The sequence below is a fragment of the Heterodontus francisci genome, chromosome 2 (genome assembly GCF_036365525.1).
Source record: "Heterodontus francisci isolate sHetFra1 chromosome 2, sHetFra1.hap1, whole genome shotgun sequence".
Lineage (NCBI taxonomy): Eukaryota > Metazoa > Chordata > Chondrichthyes > Heterodontiformes > Heterodontidae > Heterodontus > Heterodontus francisci.
The window spans coordinates 180410516-180424503 of record NC_090372.1 but is presented as its reverse complement, the minus strand read 5'-3'; the positions used below and the strand labels follow the sequence as shown (position 1 = coordinate 180424503).

General features: G+C 43.0%; 1 protein-coding gene across 4 annotated transcripts in view; it reads right to left on the bottom strand.

Annotated features, from left to right (window-relative positions):
* The window catches only part of svila (supervillin a), a 390378-nt gene that overhangs the window by 127319 nt on the left and 249071 nt on the right, over positions 1–13988 (bottom strand). The gene's annotated exons all lie outside the window — the stretch shown is intronic.

Sequence of the window (13988 nt, the reverse complement as noted above, 5' to 3'; positions counted from 1 at the left end):
TAAGGGTCAACCACATTGCTGTGTATGGAGTCACATATAGGCCGGAATGGGTAAGGTCAGCATATTTCCATCTCTAAAAGAAATTAGTGAACCAGATGAGTTTTTAAACAACAATCTGGTAGTTTCTTGATCTCCATTATTGATAGTAGATTTTTATTCCAGATTTAATTAATTGAATTGAAATTCCCCAGCTACCATAATGGGATTTGAACTCATGTCTCTGGATCATTAATCCAGGCCTCTTGTTTACTAATCTGGTAACATAACTGCTATGATACCCCAAATGTTCATGATGAATGGGTTACTATGCTTTGGGTGGGATTGGTGTTGAATGCTGAGTGATGCTCCAAGAATGGGTGCCAAGCTACTTGGTATTCAAGTAGTCAGGTGGAGGCCATACATCACTTCTGCTGATTACAATATGTGTGTATGCATCAGCTATTCGCATGTTGTGAGCGAGCTGCATTTTGCTACAAAAGGGGGGAATACACCATCCTGCAGGTAGCACCAATAGTTGTGCTAGTCTGCTCATTGTGGAGGGACCTAGCTCTCCAGCAGGTAAGCCCAAGAAGCACATGGCTTGGTTCTCTGGAAGTGCAAGACCAGTAGTATTCTATGTGGTCTCCTGGATGGCTGTCCAGAATATAGGAGCACAACCAGAGTGTGTGCATTAGGGTGTATGGCTGGGCAGTCTTTCCAGAGGCTGAGCTGGAAAGAGGAATGAAATTTGCAGAGCTTGTGCACAGTGTCGTTTTCTGTGATGCATGTCCTGCATTTGGCTTTTGTACATTTTTATTGCAGAATGGTAATTTCTTCAGATACTCTGTCCTTTCGCAAACCATAGAGATTAGCAAGGTGAAGACAATGCAGATGTATGTATGTAGGAGTCTGCTGAGTGGAGGGAGAGATCCAAGGGGGTTTGACTTATGTGAAATCTGCAAAGTATTGCAGGATTCTGGGGGTTGTGCTTCATCTGGAATAGTATTATTGATCATATTGGGAGAGGTGCTGTTTGTTAACGAATAAACTCAGTTTTTGGGGGGTGCTGGCCTCTTCTGGTGATCTATTTCTCATGCTGAAGACTTGGAGGCGAATCTGCCTGTGAGCTCTCCTGTATGGCAAATTAAGAGACTGCCAAGACTACGGGGGGAATTTTATGCTAGCGGCGGGTGTTTCGATGTCAGGGGAAAACGACTCCGATCTCCACATCCCCTCTTGTGCCAAAGGCCTGCCAAATTTGGTGCCAATAAGGCTGTAGGTGCAGTGACCAGACACTGAGGAGTGACGCTGGAACCAGGCTTAAGGTAGATCATTGCAGGAGGGGACTTGCGGGATGGGGGGGGGGGGGAGTGGGGGTGGTGGTGTAGGGGGTCAGCAGCAAGAGCAGGGGGGGTGGTCATCAGTGGGCCACCCCCCTTCCTGATGCCAGGTCCCTCGTGCAGGCAATTAAGTGCCTTTGAACGAGGGACCCTTCCCCAGAGCTGGGAAGCAGCCTGCACAATTTTTGTGCTGTGCTTCCCGTGTGGCGGCAGGGCCACCCGTAGCACAGGCAATTGCGGCTATTGCAAAGGAGGTCCTTAATTGTGGATTAATTATCCATCACTTGGCCATGTGAGGCGCATGGAAGATGGCAGGATCCCCAAAGACACATTATACAGCGAGCTCGCCACTGCTATCAGACCCACCGGCCGTCCATGTCTCCGCTTTAAAGACGTCTGCAAACGCGACATGAAGTCCTGTGACATTGATCACAAGTCGTGGGAGTCAGTTGCCAGCGATCGCCAGAGCTGGCAGGCAGTCAAAAAGGCGGGGCTAAAGTGTGGCGAGTCGAAGAGACTTAGCAGTTGGCAGGAAAAAAGACAGAAGCCAACTGTGTAACAGCCCCGACAAACAATTATTTCTGCAGCACCTGTGGAAGAGTCTGTCACTCTAGAATTGGCCTTTATAGCCACTCCAGGCGCTGCTCCCCAAACCACTGACCACCTCCAGGCGCTTCCCCATTGTCTCTCGAGACAAGGAGGCCAAAAAGAGAAGAGAGAATTACCCAGTTAAGAGCCTCAATTGGTAGCGGGGTGGGAAGGCCATTCACAGGCTTGCCTGCCCTGGACTAAATTTCGGCAGAGGTGGGAAAGTGCCCCCGCCACCATCCCACCCGATTTTATACTCTCCCTGCCTCCAAACCCGCCATGGGGGAAGAGCATAAAATTCCACCTTAGATCTTCAAGTCACAGACCATCTTCCAGGCTGAGGACCACCAAGGAAGGCTTCAGCACTCTGCCAGTTTCTTCTAAGGGTGACTGACCAGTAAGCTGTGCAGAGGGGCAGTAAGGATGGCCAGGTCGTCATTCTGAGTCATGGAGTTTGCTGGTAAACTCAAGACCAGGCTACAATTAGTTGGATCTTGGTTGCCTGATAACAGAAGCTGAAGTTCAGGAGACCAAGCCATAAGATGCTTGACATATGCCCAGTGGATCATGGGAGATATGACTGTCCAGGCCAAGGAATTAATGAACTGGTACTAGAATGGGCAGTGTCTGAATTAGTAGAGGAAACAACTTTATGGTTTCCAACCTATCCAGGAGTGATATGGAAAGTTATTTCAGGTGGTTAAGACAGCATATATTCTGGTGACATGTACACCAAGGTATCTTAAACTGGACCTTGACGATACAAAAAGGTATGCATGTGGATATGTCCTGCGTGAACAATATGGTATGCCCTTTGTCTTAGAATAGTTGAATTGTAACTGGAGAACTGCCCATATTCTTTGATATTTTGAATGATGCTAGGGAATGATGTGGTTGGGTTGTTACATATAACATCAGCACATAGTGTTATGAGTTGCTTCTATGTTTTTAAGTATTTTTTTTTTTGAGGACACATGTATTTTAGAGCTGGACATTGGTTTGTTTTGGGAAAACTGAAAAGACTCCATGGGTGTGTTTTTACTAGGGTCACAGAGAGGTCTGGCTTTGAAAACAAACGATTACTGCAAGGATCAAGGAGTGATAAAACAAGCCCTTACTGGAAGACATATGTTTGCAGATAATTACCCAGCAGGGGTTGTTTTTGACTTGGGCAAAGATGTTTGCAGAGAAGTAACAGGTTAAGGTTGATTGGGGGTCAGGAGGCTTGACTCCTGACCTTGCTCATGGCTTTGTTTTGGACAGTGAGTTGGGATATGGTCAATGGTTTGAAAAGACAGTGAGAGAAAACTTGCCAAGATGAACAAACCAACCCAACTCAGTCTGTACCAGTAGTTTCAAAAGCTTGCCAGTTTTCCATCTCTCGAGAAGCTGAGAAGCAAATGTAAGAAGCAGATTGAAGCTGTTGCTGATTTCTGCTGTAAGGCCTGTCTGAAACCTCTGTTGTTGCATTTCCTGGAAACCCTACCCAAACTGATCTTCAACGTCACCTGGAAAAAACAGTTATAGGGAGATCCCAGTGACAGCCATCTATATGCATTTGGGATGCCAAAACAAAACAAAGGACATCCTTCCATATATTCTCATTCTGCTTCAAGAGTTAGCAAGTATTTAACCCGCGTGATTTTCTTTTGTTCTTTTTGTACTAGAGCTCTAAAATAAAAATCCCTTTATTTTTCTGGTGTGTGTGTGTGTGTGTGTGAGAGAGTGAGAGAGAGAGAGAGAGACGGGCTAAGGTAAAAAGGGAACTTTTAAATTTTGATCTGTGTGTTTATGCTTTGCTATATTACTGTTTAAGACTTGGTTCATAATAGAACATAGAACAGTACAGCACAGGCCCTTCGGCCCACGATGTTGTGCCGACCCTTTAACCTACTCTCAGATCAAACTACCTACATACCCTTCATTCTACTATCATCCATGTACCTATCCAAGAGTCGCTTAAATGTCCCTAATGTATCTGCTTCTATTACCACCGCTGGCAGTGCATTCCACGCACCCACCACTCTCTGTGTAAAGAACCTACCTCTGACATCTCCCCTAAACTTTCCTCCAATCACCTTAAAATTATGCCGCCTGGGAAAAAGTCTCTGGCTATCCACTCTATCTATGCCTCTCACCATCTTGTACACCTCGATCAAGTCACCTCTCATCCTTCTTCGCTCCAATGAGAAAAGCCCTAGCTCCCTCAACCTTTCTTCATAAGACATGCCCTCCAGTCCAGGCAGCATCCTGGTAAATCTCCTCTGCACCCTCTCTAAAGCTTCCACATCCTTCCTATAATGAGGCGACCAGAACTGAACACAATATTACAAGTGTGGTCTAACCAGGGCTTTATAGAGCTGCAGCATAACCTCGCGGCTCTTAAACTCAATCCCCGTTAATGAAAGTCAACACACCATACGCCTTCTTAACAACCCTATCAACTTGGGTGGCAACTTTGAGGGATCTATGGACGTGGACCCCAAGATCCCTCTGTTCCTCCACACTGCCAAGAATCCTGTCTTTAAGCCTGTATTCCGCATTCAAATTCGACCTTCCAAAATGAATCACTTCACACTTTTCCAGGTTGAACTCCATCTGCCACTTCTCAGCCCAGCTCTGCATCCTGTCAATGTCCCGTTGCAACCTACAACAGCCCTCCACACTATCCACAACTCCAGCAACCTTCGTGTCATCGGCAAACTTACTAACCCAGCCTTCCACTTCCTCATCCAAATCATTTATAAAAATCACAAAGAGCAGAGGTCCCAGAACAGATCCCTGCGGAACACCACTGGTCACCGAGCTCCAGGCTGAATACTTTCCATCTACTACCACCCTCTGACTTCTATGGGCCAGCCAATTCTGTATCCAGACAGCCAAATTTCCCTGTATCCCATGTCTCCTTACTTTCTGAATGAGCCTACCATGGGAAACCTTATCAAACACCTTGCTAAAATCCATATACACCACATCCACTGCTCTTCCTTCATCAATGTGTTTTGTCACATCCTCAAAGAATTCAATAAGGCTTGTGAGGCATGACCTGCCCCTCACAAAGTCATGCTGACTATCTCTAATCAAACTATGCTTTTCCAAATAATCATAAATCCTGTCTCTCAGAATCCTCTCCAATAATTTGCCCATCACCGACGTAAGACTGACTGGTCTGTAATTCCCAGGGTTATCCCTATTCCCTTTCTTGAACAAGGGAATAACATTTGCCACCCTCCAATCATCTGGTACTACTCCAGTGGACAGTGAGGACGCAAAGATCATCGCCAAAGGCGCGGCAATCTCTTCCCTCGTTTCCGTTAATAACCTTGGGTATATCCCGGGGACTTATCTATCCTCATGTCTTTCAAAATTTCCAGCACATCCTCCCTCTTAACATCAACCTGTTCGAGCATATCAGCCTGTTTCACGCTGTCCTCACTAACGTCCAGGTCCCTCTCACTAGTGAATACTGGACACACCTGACAAAATCTGCTCCATCCAAACTATTTGCACTAAGGAGGTTCTAATCAATATTAGGGAAGTTGAAGTCACCCATGACAACAACCCTGTTACTTCTGCACCTTTCCAAAATCTGCCTCCCAATCTGTTCCTCCGTGTCTCTGTTGCTATTGGGGGTCTATAGAAAACTCCCAATAAAGTGACTGCTCCTTTCCTGTTTCTGACTTCCACCTATACAGACTCAGTAAACAAACCCTCCTCGATGACCTCCCTTTCTGCAGCTGTGATACTATCCCTGATTAGCAATGCCACTCCCCCACCCTTTAACTACTTTAACCTCCCTCCCTATTCCTTTTGAAACATCTAAACCCCGGAACTTCCAGCATCCATTCCTGCCCCTGTGATTTCCAAGTCTCCATAATGGCCACAACATCGTAGCTCCAAGCACTGATCCATGCTCTAAGTTCATCACCCCTATTCCTGACACTTCTTGCGTTAAAATAGACACATAATAAACTGATAATTTTGTTGTTTATTAAAGAAAGCCAGTTGGTGTGTATTATTCTGGGATAAAAATTGAGTCTATGATTAACTGTATCGGTAAGTGGGAAAAAATTTAAATATATGTTGTGACCTGTGGAGAAGTGGAACTAGAATAACAGTGCATTCTTCCTACCTCGGTCGTATCATATAATTGGGGACTCTTTGCGGGATATCCAACGCTGCCGATCTACTATTGTAAGTGGGGTAATTGTCACGGTCCTGTGTTTGTTTTTTCTCTCCTCGGTAATATTGCAGTGTGCCTTTAATACTATAAAAACAGTGCATCTTTAAGAACTCTCCAGAGGCACAGTGAGCCAGGGCATATTCTGGTTGCCAAGCAACAGCCACAGAGAGAGATGGAGAGAGAGAGGACACAAGATTCAATGTTGCAGTTTGATTTGACTTTTGAAAACTGGCTGGCTGAGACTGGTTTTCAGAGAGAGACTGTTCCAGCAATTGAAGGAAGAAACAGACCTCTGAGACAAGGGCGGCACAGTGGCGCAGTGGTTAGCACCGCAGCCTCACAGCTCCAGTGACCCGGGTTCAATTCTGGGTACTGCCTGTGTGGAGTTTGCAAGTTCTCCCTGTGTCTGCGTGGGTTTCCTCCGGGTGCTCCGGTTTCCTCCCACAAGCCAAAAGACTTGCAGGTTGATAGGTAAATTGGCCATTATAAATTGCCCCTAGTATAGGTAGGTGGTAGGGTAATATAGGGACAGGTGAGGATGTGGTAGGAATATGGGATTAGTGTAGGATTAGTATCAATGGGTGGTTAATGGTTGGCACAGACTCGGTGGGCCGAAGGGCCTGTTTCAGTGCTGTATCTCTAAACTAACCAATTTAAAATGAAGTAAGAAAAGCTGTGTTATTTCTCTCTCAAAATTCTACAAAGCTTCAAGCCGAATTAATTCCATAAAAAAATAAGAAAAATGCTTTTTTCTTTCACAACAAATTATTGATATCTGCTGTGTTCATCACTGGGGAAAAAAAAGAGTTTAATACTACAACTGCTGAACTGTTGAACTATCTTTGGAAGGACTGTCTGTTGTCATCGGGTCTTGGAAGACTACAAGTGAACTATTGGAAGGCCATTAATCAGGAACGTAATTTTCCAAGACCAATTTTTTCTATTTTTTCAGTCAGCTAATTTAAAACCGAGCATATGTATGTGAATGCGGGAGTTAGATTTTAAAATGAGTTATAAGGTCTTTAGATATTGGTTTATCTTAGTAGTGTTTAAGATTTTAGTTTTTTTTAAAGAAGTAATCAATTTGTTGATATCTAAAGATACCTGGTTTGGTTTGCTTCATTCAGGGGTTACTAGATTGCTCAATTTGGCTGCTTTTTTTCTTCGATTTGGAAAGCTTAAAGAAATATGATGCTTCCTGTGGAGCAACGGGACTTAATTGACAGTGTGGTGCTCCCACCGCAATCAGAATTATATACATTGCTTGGGGGCTTTGTCCTGAGTGGTTGTAACATATTTTAATTGGGGGCTCATCCAGGATCGAATAATATTAAATTAGGCGACTCACGTCTGGGATCAGAATCAGACTAATTTGGAGAGCTCGCATTTGGAATCATATTAATTGCTTCACTAGATATGGATTAACGATCGAGATTCAGTCGGATCAAGGTTCCAATTTTATGTCTAAAATTTTTCAGAAAGTTATGGGTAATTTGGGTGTAACACAGTTAAAGTCTTCAGCATACCACCCACAGACGCAAGGGGCTTTAGGATGGTACCATCAGACCATAAAAAAGCTGATCAGGGCAGACTGTCATGAATATCCCCATGATTGGGATAAAGGGCTAGAATTTCTTTTGTTTGCCATGAGGGAGTCATCTAATGAATCGACCGGTTTTAGTCCTTTTGAATTAGTTTATGGATATGAGGTAAGTGGTCCTCTAAAGCTACTTAAAGAAAGGTTTTTAGAACAGAGGGACATATCTTCTGTGCTAGATTATGTATCTGTGTTCCGGGAACAGCTCATGAGAGCTTGCAAAGTGGCTCAGGAACACCTGAAAGCTTCCCAAACAACTAAGAAGAAATGGGCAGACAAGCATGCCAAGACCGGAACATTTTAACCAGGGGATAGGGGATGAGGTGTTCGTATTGCTGCCTTTACAGGGTGAACTGCTGAAAGCATGGTTCAGTGGTCCATATAAAGTGGTCAAAAAAATTCGCAAAGTAAATTATTTGATTGACACCCCAGATCGCCGGAGAAAGAATCGGCTGTGTCACATCAATATATTGAAGCAATATCATTGACGGGAGGAGGATAAGCAAGCACAGGTATGTCAGGTAGTAGGGACAGTGAAAGATGAATGGGATAGTGAGGATGAGGCAGAAGGAGGCCTAGACAATTCTCAAATTGAACCTCCTACTATCCGGTTAGCTAATACTGGATTGCTAGGGAGATTGGACACTATGTTTTGCATCTAAATATGAAAGCAATGAGAAAAACTAAAAAGGCTACTCACAGCATTTAAAAAAAAAAGAGTCTGTAGGGATAAGCCAGGATGTACAACCTGGGCCACACAGGATGTGGGTGTAGGGAATCCTTTCCTATAAAACAGCATCCTTACCACTTAAGTCCAGAGAAACAGGCCCAGGTAAAAGCAGACAGCCAACATATGCTGGAAAACCACCTAACTGAACCCAGTCAAAGCAGCTGGAGTTCCCCAGTGGTATTAGTACCTAAACCTGATGGTTCAATTAGACTCTGCATAGCCTACAGAAAAGTTATTGCAGTAACAAAGGCAGACTCCTACCCAATTCCTGGCTTGGAAGACTGTATTGACAGAGTGGGCAGTGCCATGTTTCTTACAAAAGTAGATTTGTTAAAGGGATACTGGCAAATTCCTTTAACACCCCAAACTAAAGAAATATCGATCTTTGTCACACCAGACGGTCTTTTCCAATGTCGAGTAATGCCATTCGGGCTACAAAATGCCGTAGCAACCTTTCGGAGACTAATGAACCAAGTGGATACCGTGTAGCTAACTGTGTAGTTTACCTTGATGATGTGCTGGTATACAGTGACACTTGGAAGGACCACCTGGCACAATGAGAAGCTCTGTTTAGGAAATTACAATCGGCTGATTTAGTAATAAACCTTGCTAAAAGAGAATTTGCAAAAGCAAACTAATGTACCTCAGGCATCTAGTACGGCAAGGACAAGTGTTGTCAAGAACAGTAAAAGTACAAGCATTGGTGGAGTTCCGTACCCTAAGACTAAGTGAGAAATCATGACGTTTTTGGGGATATGTGGTTCCTATCGCAAGTTTATACCAAATTTTAGTGCTATAGCTACTCCACTGACAGATTTGCTACAAAAAACAGAAAACCAAGGTAGTGTGGTCAGAGGCATGTCAAGCATCTTTTGAGAGGCTGAAAACCATTTTGATTAATGAACCAGTGTTGGCTGCTCCAAATTTCACTAAGCCCTTCAAGGTAGCAATTGATGCTTGTGACCTGGGGATCGGTGCAGTCCTGTTACAAGATGATGTATCATGCATAGAAAGGCCAGTGGGATACTTTTCCAGAAAGCTAAAATAGATGCCAAAAAAGTTTCACCAACAGTGGAAAAAGAAACAAAAACAAGAAATGCTGGATTCACTCAGCAGGTCTGGCAGCATCTGTGGAAAGAGAAGCAGAGTTAACGTTTCGGGTCAGTGACCCTTCTTCGGAACTGACAAATATTAGAAAAGTCACAGATTATAAACAAGTGAGGTGGGGGTTGGGCAAGAGATAACAAAGGAGAAGGTGCAGATTGGACCAGGCCACATAGCTGACCAAAAGGTCACAGAGCAAAGGCAAACAATATGTTAATGGTGTTTTGAAAGACAAAGCATTAGTACAGATTAGGTGTGAATATACTGAATATAGAACATCAGCAAGTGCAAACCTGAAGAAAAACAACCTGAAAAAAACAGTGGGTAAGCAAACTGAACAAACTAAGATGAAATGAAATAAATGCAAAAAATGTAAAAAGGAATGCAAAAAAAAAAGGAAGAAAAAATAACTAAAAATGACTAAAAATGAAAGTAAAGTGGGGGGCTGTCATGCTCTGAAATTATTGAACTCAATGTTCAGTCCGGCAGGCTGTAGTGTGCCTAATCGGTAGATGAGATGCTGTTCCTCGAGCTTGCGTTGATGTTCACTGGAACACTGCAGCAATCCCAGGACAGAGATGTGAGCATGAGAGCAGGGGGGAGTGTTGAAATGGCAAGCAACCGGAAGCTCAGGGTCCTGCTTGCGGACTGAGCATTTTGCTTTTATTTTAGTGGAAAAAGAAACCCTGGGTTTGTTATTGTCTCATAAGCATTTTGAAGTTGATGTCTGCCAGGGCTACAGAGATACACTGGTATGTGCTGATCATAGCCCCCAAGCCTTTGTTGAAAAATTCAAAAACCAGAATGCCAGACTATTCCAATGGAGCTAACTACTGCAACCTAATCAATTAAAGATTATCCACTTGAAGATGCTTTATCTAGAATCCAACTTTGCTTTGAGTTATATGTATGCAAAGATGGTACAAAGCTGCAGGTAAAGAGTGAATGAGTATGCGTGTGAAAACGTATTTTAAAAATTTTCACCTTTTTTCCCACACTTTGTAATTAAATGCATTGAAAAATAGCATTTCATTCCGCCAAGGGTGGAGCTGTTACGAGTGCTTCTATATTTTAAAGTTTTTTTTGAGGACACATGTATTTTAGAGCTGGACATTGGTTTATTTTGGGAAAACTGAAAAGACTCCATGGATGTGTTTTTAGCAGGGTCACTGAGGGGTCTGGCTTTGAAAACAAACAATTGCTTCAAGGAACAAGGAGTGCTAAAAGCAAGCCCTTTCTGGAAGGCACCTGTCTGCAGATAATTACCCAGCAGGGGTTGTTTTTGACTTGGGGAAAGATGCTTGCAGAGAAGTGACAGGTCAAATTTATAGGGGTCAGGAGACTTGACTCCGGACATTGTTTATGATTTTGTTTTGGACAGTGAGTTGGGATATGGACAATGGTCTGAAAAGACAGTTGGAAAAAACCTGCTAGTTTTCCATCTCTCGAGAAGCAAGTGTAAGAAACAGTCTCAAACTGTTGCTGCATTTAGTTGTAAGATCTGTCTGAAATCTCTGTTGCTGCATTTCCTGGAAAGCCGAGCCAAACTGATCTGCAGTGTCATCTGAAAAGAACTGTTCGAGGGAGATCCCAGTGACAGCCGTCTATATGCATTTGGAATGCCAAACCAAAACAAAGGACATTCTTCCATATATTCTCTTTCTGCTTCAAGAATTAGCAAGTATTTAACCCAAGTGGTTTTCTTCTCTTTTTTGTAATAGAGCTCTAAAACAAAATCTTTTTATTTTTCTGGTATGCATGTGTGTGTGAGAAGAGCAAAGGTAAAAAGGAAACTTTTATATTTCAATCTGTGTGTTTATACTTTGCTATTTTACTGGTTAAGACTTGGTTTACAATAAACTGATAATTTTGTTGTTTATTAAAGAAAGCTGGTTGGTGTGTTTTATTCTGGGATAAAAATAGAGTCCGTGATTCACCATATTGGTAAGTAGGAAAACATTTAAATATAGTGTCATGTAGGCCCCCACCTGCCAAGACTGAGGCACATATTATTTTGAACATTAAAACTTAAAATTGTGGCTGGGAAGAAAAGAGGGGCTATCACAAGGACAGTGTTGGAACAAGGGACCCAGTCCTTGCTTCCCCAATACACAGAAGAGCTGGTCAAACGAATTTAGTCACATGACTAACTGTTGGAGTTTTTTTGAATTTGAACTTGCTGAGAGAAAGAAATTAGAAAGCCGTTTTCTCTTGGACTGAAGACCTCTCTCCTCCCCGTTCTCATCTCGCTCTCACCAGCTTCGGAAACCATCGAAGACATATGAACCCCATGAGAGAAAAGTCTCCTACAGTGATCAAGGTTTAATAATAATACTGGGCCCCAACGAAAAGCAAGACTACTTACAAAAGGACTACAGTGAGCTCAAAGCACAGTGAACAAGAAACTCTTCTGATATTGCCTCAAACCTCTCCATTTTATTTTTCTTCTGCTCTTTTCTGTCTCTATTTGCATGTGTGTATCGCGTATGCACGCTAGCGTGGGGCATGCCGTGTATCCATAGGCATTAACCGAATTAGAGTTTAAATTTTAATAAATTTCACGGTTCTTCTTTAAACCTAAGAAAGCCTGTTTATGCTCATTGCTTTGCCTTATAATTGGAAAGTGGTGAACAAGGATTCACCTAGCAGCAGTTCAAAACACGATGTGTTTAAAAAAAATCAAACTCTGTTACAATAAGACCAGGTGAAGACAGTAAAAGACCCCGAGACACCTTTCTCACCTGGTCGTAACAATAGGTTGTGACCCGTGGAGAAGTGGAACTGGAATAAACAGTGCAATTATCCCCCCTTGGTGGTAACAACAGGAATATATATTAACCTCTTTATCCAGAGAGTGGTTAGAATATGAAACTTGCTATCAAATGAATAGTTGAAGCGAATAGCATAGCTGCATTTAAGGGGAAGGTAGATAAGTACATGACAGAGAAAGGAATAGAAGGATATGCTGATAGAGTTAGATTAAATAGGGTGGGAGGAGGCAAATGTGGAGCATAAACACTGGCATAGACTAGTTGAGCAGACTGACTTGTTTCTGTGCTGTAAATCGTACTCAATATTTTATGTTCAATCCCTCCTGTCTGTACTCAGTGGATGCATGGACTCACAGTGACATGTGTCCAGGGGTCTTATGGTCATTTTTGTAAAGAATTTGGTTTAAAGTGACTGCTAAGTAATCCACCTCAAGTGCTTCTGATTGTGCACATCCTTGGAGCTCAGGAGAGCCTGAGTGATAAACCTCCTAGCTGCAGTTACGATGTCGCCTGCAGGACATTACGCAAGAACATAAGAAATAGGAGCAGGAATAGGCCTTTTGGTCCTTCGAGCCTACTCCACCATTCAATATGATCATGGCTGATTTTTTACCTTAACTCCACATTCCTGTACTATCCCCATAACTGGGATGGCGGGAGTGTCCTATGAAGAGAGATTGGGGAAACTGGGCCTGTATTCTCTAGAGTTTAGGATAGACAGGGTAGACACAGGTAAGACATTTCCCCTATCTGTGGAAAGATTTCTTTACTCAGAGGGTTGTGAATCTTTGGAATTCTCTCACCTTGAGGGCTGTGGAAGCTCAGTAATTGAGTACGTTTAAAGCAGAGATTAACAGATTTCTAAATACCAATGACATAAAGGGATATGGTGATAGTGTGGGAAAAAGATATTGAAGTGGTTGATCAGCCATGATTGTATTGAATGGCAGAGCAGGCTCGATGGGCTGAATGGCCTACTCCTGCTCCTATGTTCCTAACCCTCAATTCCCTTGGGATCCAAAATTCTGTTGATCTCTGTCTTCTCTATACTCAACGACTGAGCATCCACAGCCCTCTGGGGTAGAGAATTCCAAAGATTCACAACTTTGAGTGAAGAAATTACTCATCTTAGTTCTAAATGGTTGGCCCAAGGTTCTAGGTTCCCCAGCATCTACACTATTAAATCCCTTAAGAATTTTAGATGTTTCAATGAGATCACCTCTCTTTCTTTTAAATCCTAGAGAATGTAGGCCTAGTCTACTCAATCTCTTCTCATAGGACAATTCCCTCACCCCAGGAATCAGTCTAGTGTTACACTGCAGACTGTGATGGAGTTGGTTTCCATCGACATCACTAAACGCTTAGTCAACAAAAAATGTTGACTGAAACATATACTTAATTGAAACATATATGATCCTGAGGGGTCTTGACAGGGTGGATGTGGAAAGGATGTTTCCCCTTGTGGGAGAATATAGAACTAGGGGGTCACTGTTTAAAAATAAGGCGGCGCCCATTTAAGACAGAGATGAGGAGAAATGTTTTCTCTCAGAGGGTCGTGAGTCTTTGGAATTCTCTTCCTCAAAAGGCGGTGGAAACAGAGTCTTTGAATATTTTTGAGGCAGAGGTAGATAGATTCTTGATAAGCAAGGGGGTGGAAGGTTATTGGAGGTAGGTGGAAATGTGGAGTAATCAGTTC